Genomic DNA, 7,413 nt, shown 5'->3' with positions numbered 1-7,413 from the left:
GTCTCTTCCTGTGTATATTTTTAGAGGGTCATAAGCAGGAACTTGTGTTTGTACATGTACAGTAGATGCAGGTGTGTGTGTCTGTCTCTTCCTGTGTATATTTCTGGAAGGCAGTGAGGAATGGGTTCATGTATGTTTGCTATTAGGCCTACACATCATGGGATTTATTTTTTGAATGCTTTAAATAATACAAGTTTATTATTTATTGTGTAATTAGTAAAGCAATTTGTTGTGTTGTCACTAACACAAAGTTTTATAATAGAAAATAAATAAAGATCCAGTCTGTTTGTAATGAGGAACATGTTTTTGACTGTTCTGCTCTTCTTTATAAGGGAATCCCATCTCTGAAGAACTGCATTCTGGGTATGAAGATGCTGATGAGCTTCTCTCAGGTTAGAGAGCTGAAGTGCATATTCAATCCATAATCCACTCAAAAACAAAAAACAAAAAAAAAAACACACACACACACACAAAAAAAAAAAAACTAATGTAATTAGTAATTCCATTATATATTTGATTAATGACTCAGTACTGTTCAGATACTGCTGTTTACTTACTTACATATTAATAGTCTGCTCTCCTTTTTTTCAGCAGAAGAGTTCAATACTGCATATTATGATGATGTCACCAATGGCAGTGGCCTAAAAGGTCAGTGACCTTTTAAATTGATCACATGATTCAAATGTTTACAGAGTCTCAGTATCATGATCTGCAACAAGAATGTTTTTTTTTTTTTTGGCTTTTGTATCCAAACATATTGTGTGTTGATGCAGAAGAGATGAAGGAAATCACACCGGTGTACTATGATGATGTCATTACTGATGGACTGAAGCCAGATCGTGAGACAGGTGTCACTTTGTTATTTTACAACAGCATATAATATATTTTTTAATTAAAATATGACAGTACATTTAAGATAGATATTTCAAATTTGTTCTGAATGTAATTATTGTGCGTCTGTGATGAATGTGTGAATTTGTAGAAGAAACACCGGAGAGCTATGATGATGTCATGACAAGCGGATGCAACACTGATATAAAAAAAGGTGTTTTATTATTTTTTTATTTTTTTATATTCCTCTAAAATCAAGATTGTCACAGACATTTTTTTAATTAATGTGAGTTTTTTTCGGGGGCTCATTTAAAGTTTAAAAATGTTTATGTGTAGTGGATGCACCAGAGAATTATGATGATGTCATCATTAATAGACCTAGCTCTCAAGAGGTAAAAGGTGAGATACACAGAAAAAAATTTTTTTTCCAAATCACCCATTCCATGTTGACATGAGTATTAGACATTTGTTCTTTGTCATCAAGTCACTTAAGGGAAAAGGGATCCTTAAAATGAGATGAAGTGTTTTATAAACTAAAATGGCATGTTTATGTCATTCTTGATCAGAGGGAGTTCAGGAGGAGTATGATGATGTGATGAGTGTCAGTGAAGATGTGAAAAACCTGTTGGGTAAGTTATTGTAACCCTTTTGTTCTCATTATGATTACATCTTTATTTGTATTTTAATTTTATTTTTTAATAGTTTTAAATTTTTTAAACTTTAAAATGTTCTTCTAATTATAATATTTTACATGGTTTAATATTTTATTGTTAATAACAGATTATGATGATGTGGAGTCAAACAAAGAAGTGGGGCATTCGGCTCAGTGATCATCCATTGCCTCGGTTCAACAAATCTGAACAAAGTTTGAATGATATTGTTATTGATGTCAAATCTCAGGTTTTTATATTTTCCCCCATTTTTGTTTTAAAACTTTTAAAAGTTCTACATTAGACACACACACACTCAAAGTCTGTATCAAATGTTATCTTATGTGATCAGCTGTTTTTAACCAATAAATAAAAATATTTCAAAAAAATATTTCTTGTCTGCTGGGCGTTTTTCTTTATATGCATGATTTATCAGGCTGTGTGTTACATGTGTAATTCAACAACCTGTAAAACATTTAAAATGCATATTTCTTCTCCATAAACCATATGAAACTCTTTTTTAGAGGAAGTTGTGGCCTAATGGTTAGAGAGTTTGACTTCTAACCCTGTGGTTGTGGATCCGAGTCTCGGGCCAGCAATACCATGACTTGAGCTAGGCACCGAACCCCCAACTGCTCCCTGGGCACCTCAGCATAAATGACTGCCCACTGCTCTGTGTGTGTGTTCACTGGTGTGTGTGTGCACTTTGGATGGATAAATGCAGAGCACGAATGCTGAGTATGGGTCACCATACTTGGCTGTATGTTACTTTTACTTTATAAAAATATATTATGACTTAATATTAACTTATTATGTATTATGACTTAGCAACAGAAAATTATTAATATATAAACTATATAAAATAAGTGCAGAGTTGCCTGTAGTGACATCATCTATGTACATGTGTTGCAGTCAAATTAAACCATTGAAATGTCCTGCTACTGTTTTGGTACTTTTAAAACCCTTTTGTTGGAAATTGTCCTTACCTTCAGTACTGACTTGTTCAAAGCTGCTTCTTCATTGCTGACAACAATAGTTGCAGTTTTATTTAAATTTATTTAGATTGTTGATTGGTTGAGTTCCCATTTTGCTATCTCTTATACACTCACTGGCCACTTAAACTGTTAGTGCAAACATCTAATCAGCCAATCATGCCTTAATGCATTTAGGCATGTAGACATGGTCAAGGCAATCTGCTGAAGTTCAAACTAAAAACCAGTGGTCTGAGTATTTCAGAAACTGCTGATCTACTGGGATTATCACACACAACCATCTCTAGGGTTTACAGAAAATGGTCCAAAATGACTAAATTTCCAGTGAGTGGCAGTTCTGTGGGTGAAAATATCTTGTTGATGCCAGAGGAGATGAACTGAGGTCTATGAAGATGCAATAACCATCAGAGAAGGTGATTTTTTTTTTACAGTCTAGTTATTTAGTGTGTGTTTTGTCATGACACACATTTTCCTGATATCTATTTGCCCTACTTTTTTGCCCTCAGTATTTACTGATTAATCTTCTCTGCTTTTTTTGTAACAGAGCATGGATAAGAGGAGCCAACTGAAGATGAAAAGAGTGTGTGATCAGCTACTGCTTCTGCTATTTCTTCTTATAATTGTTGTTGTTATTTGCTACCTGGTGCATTTTAATATCAGGTAATCAGCAAAAATCGGTATGTTCTGCTTAAAAATTACATATATAATTTTTTTTTTTTTTTTTTTTTTTTTTTTTTTTTTTTTTTACCCATTTTCATAAAACCGTCAGCAGAAGGCATGCAGACATGTAAAGCTGTTTCACAATTGTCTTATTTTCATTTCTTCATATTGCTTGTTCTGATTTAATTTCTAACTACTTTAATATGTAAAGTTGATCACACATTAATTTTAATAACTGCGTCATGTTGAGTAATTTCCATTTGTGTCGGAGGGATCGACTCATTCCTCCTAGAAGCCTACATTACACTGGTGCTGAAATGTAGCGGTCGCTGTCCATGGTGCTGGTTGTGTCCACACTGTAGTTCAGCTCATTTCCGTTGCCGTGTCATGAAAATAATTGACCACCAAAAACAAGAAAGCCAGAAAATATGTTTAGCTTGATGTGATGGTATAAATATCTACGTCACATAAAATACATTCGAGCTGCCATCATTAACATGGTTAATTTAATCCAATATTTGGTTGTGCAAAGTCCCACGAATGAAACAATTTATATTAATAAATCTAAATTACTGTCTCTTTTTGGTCGTGTTCTGTTATTTGTACAGTACAGTAGGCTAGAGTTAAAACACAACCACAACCACAACCCTTCCTTATGTGGTCTAATATTACTTGTCATTAACATGGTTAATTTAATCCAATATTTGGTTTTGCAAAGTCCCACGAATGAAACAATTTATATTAATAAATCTAAATTACTGTCTCTTTTTGGTCGTGTTCTGTTATTTGTACAGTACAGTAGGCTAGAGTTAAAACACAACCACAACCACAACCACAACCCTTCCTTATGTGGTCTAATATTACTTGTCGTCTTTACAGTTTATGTCAAACATTCCTGCAGTTTTATTTTTAAATAATTGATTAAAACATTTCTCTCTCTCTCTCGTGTGCGCATGTGCGGAGTGACTGAGGAAGCGTGTGTGAGTGAGTGACGGCGTTTCTGAGTGAGTTTTTTTTTCTTTCTTATCTTATCTTTTTATTGTATTTTTGTTTATTAGTAGATTGTAGTAGTAGACCTGTCCGAGCTGTGGTGGTTATGGTTCCAAACTCACACTGGTTTTCAATATTGACTGCCCGACAGATGATTCGGTGTCAGTGGTAGATTGCTTGATGGCAATCGGCAATGAGATTGTTGCACGAAACATTTTGTCTGCATCAAGGATGAATAAGGCTTTTGTTGTCTTTCTGAAAGAGCTAAATATGGTGGACATTTAGTTGAGCACAGTATATCTGTGAGAAATATTTTCATTCCGGTATTTCCGCTGTCTAAAAACGTTTAAAAAAAGTTCCTTTCAAATGTCCCGCCGTTTATATCGAATGATATGCTTGAGCGCATTCTTCTGCGTTACGGCAAAAATGTTGGTTCAATGAAGATGATTCCACTGGGTTTAAAAAAAAAATCCACATTTGAAACACATCGTCTTTTAGAAGACACATTGTGCTGTCATTGTGCAAACTCAAAATTTCTAGTCTGATCACCACTATATTTCTCTCACCGTTTCTGTATCTTTTATTAAATCTTATTCAACATATTGGCATTTTAATAATAGACTGCTCCAAGATAAATATTTTATTCATGATTTTCACTGTTTTGGGGAAGCTTGAAGAGAGGAAAGAGAGAGTTTTTTTAATCATTAAGTCAATGGTGGGATATAGGCAAAGTCAGGGTAAAAACAATCAACAATATGCTGTCAACGATATTTTTGTCAACAATATGCTGCCTACAGTACTAGAGCCCTTAAGGAGAAAATGAAGCTATTAGAACAACATATGTTTCAATCAAACATTCAGAATAATAACAACTCTTCTTCTTCTGCAGATATTGAAAGAAATACATTTCTTTAAAAAAAATCTTTTGGAGGAAAGGGGAAAAGGAGCTTTCTTTTTTGGATTAGAAAAAAAAGTTTAGGGGTTAGAGGTATTTTCATCATTTAAAACTTTCCAATGGCCATCAAATAACTGATCAAAAATAAATGTATGCTATTGCTTTGTCATGAAAAATTGTATCAAGCAGAATCATGTGAAGAATCAGATGAGTTTTTATGTGAACTTCCTCAGCTTTCAGAGCAGGATAAAATGGATTTAGAGAGTCCTCTCAACTTCTCTGTGATTTTAAAAGCTGTTTTAGATTTGAATCCAGGGAAGTCTCCTGGAATAGATGGTCTGACAGCAGAGTTTTATAAATGTTTTTGGAATTTGATAGGACATGATCTTTATGCAGTTTTGTTAGAATGTGTTGATAAAGAAATTCTTCCTTTGGGCTGTCGAAGAGCTGTCTGACATTGATTCCAAAGAAAGGAGACTTAGGTCTTTTGAAAAAACTGGCGACCTGTATTGCTTTTAACTGTGGATTTGAAGATAATGTCAAAGGCTCTTACAAATAGATTAAAGCAATGAATATCAAGTTGTAATTCATGAAGATCACATATACTGTATTGTATTCCTAAAAGAACTACTTTTGATAATCTGTTTTTGGTAAAAGACTTAATATCCATTGGAAAAATATATGCTTTGGACATTGGTTTTCTTTCTCTTGATCAAGAAAAAGCATTTGATAAGGTTGATCATTTATCTTTTTAAGACTTTAGAGGCTTTTGGTTTTGGCTATTATTAAGCTGCTTAATAATAATATTTACAGTATTCTGAGAATTAACGGTTCCTTGACCAGACCATTTTCTGTAACTCGGGGTATAAGACAGGGGTGTCCACTGTCTGGATTATTGTATGCTTTTTCAATTGAACCATTGTTGGTTTCTTCAAGGAATAAGCTACAAGGTGTGAACATTTCTAGTTGCCCAGATTAAACCCCAGTGAAACTTACAGCATATGCTGATGATGTCACTGTTTTTATAAGCAATGTTGATGATATAAATACTTTAACAGCTTGTTTAAATAGTTTTCATAAAGCAACATCTGCAAGTATAAACTGGGAGAAATGTACCAATTTTCTTATGGGAGAATGGATGGTAAAGGGACCTCCTAAATTAACTCATCAGTGTAAATGGACTCGAGATGGTTTTAAAATTCTTGGGATTTATTTTGGTACTGATGAGTATATGGAGAAAAATTGGGAAGGACTTTCTGATAAAGTGATAGGGAGAATCCAGAGATGGAAATGGATTCTTCCACATCTTTCATACAGAGGAAGGGTTTAAACTGTTAATAATCTGGCAGCCTCAATGCTGCGGCATAAACTCACAGTTTTGAGTCCTCCTAAAGGTTTCTTTTCATAAATATTCAGAAAGATTGTTTGGACTTTTTCTGGAATGGCCCTCATTGGCTTCCACCTGGGGTTTACTTGCCGGTGGCAGAAGGAGAACAAGGACTCTTTCATGTGGAATTAAAAATGAAGACTATGAGACTACAAACATTGAAAAAGATATTTTATTGGACAGACAATATCATTCAGTCTCATTCTGTTGCAAAATACTACCAGTATTGGACAAACATTTGTTTTTAACTGAAAAGACTTATGATCTAAAAAACTCTGTTGTCTCATGATGATTTGTATGTGTCTATTATGAGAGTATGGGGACTTTTTAAGGTGTTAAGAGATAAAAGTGCATATTATGGTATTCTTGGACCTCTGTTTTTTAATCCATTGTTTGATATACAATCAAGTGTACTGAGTTCATTTGTTGTATTGTTTTCTAATGTAGGAATAGTAAGAATTTTTGACTTGCTTGATTTGCACAATATACAATGCAAGAATGTACAGACTCTTGCTGATCAAATTGGTCTTAGATTAGTAAGATCAATGGAAGGTTTCGTCAACAGTCTTAAAGCCTCTTTTCCTTCTGAAGTTATGTCCTTTGTAAACAATGTTGTGCATAATGGTGAGTTGCCTCAGACTTTTCCTGTTTTAAAGGTTATATCAAAAAATGTGAAAATGAATGAAAGTGGACAGTTTTCTTTGTTAAAGGGGTATGAAGTTTTGGATTTTCAACCCCTCTGGAAAAAGATTTTGTATCAGATATGTGTAAAAGATGCTTATTGTAAACAGTTGAGGGAAAGGGTTGATAGTAAATGGAGGTTTTATCTTTCTGTTCCCAAGGAAGTTACTCCTTCCTGGAGACTTTTATATAAACCCCCAATACCATGATGGCTGACTGCAGTATTACCAAACCCTCACATCCTCACACTTCAAATATTTTATTTTCCCCAGAGATGGTTTCTGTCATTTTACATAGTTTTATTTTTATTTGTATCTTTATCAAATT

At 33.8% G+C, this 7,413-nt stretch overlaps 1 long non-coding RNA gene across 1 annotated transcript; it reads left to right on the top strand.

Annotated features, from left to right (window-relative positions):
- The first annotated feature begins 779 nt into the window (after positions 1-779).
- On the top strand, positions 780-1,740 carry LOC113097452 (uncharacterized). Its single transcript, XR_003288857.1, has 5 exons — positions 780-848; positions 983-1,045; positions 1,168-1,230; positions 1,398-1,460; positions 1,612-1,740. It is a non-coding gene; the product is annotated as an uncharacterized LOC113097452 (long non-coding RNA).
- Positions 1,741-7,413: the final 5,673 nt, after the last annotated feature.

Source organism: Carassius auratus, unplaced genomic scaffold (assembly GCF_003368295.1).
Source record: "Carassius auratus strain Wakin unplaced genomic scaffold, ASM336829v1 scaf_tig00216276, whole genome shotgun sequence".
NCBI classification, from domain to species: domain Eukaryota; kingdom Metazoa; phylum Chordata; class Actinopteri; order Cypriniformes; family Cyprinidae; genus Carassius; species Carassius auratus.
Note: the sequence above shows the minus strand (reverse complement) of the source record. Positions and strands in the feature narration are given on the sequence as shown.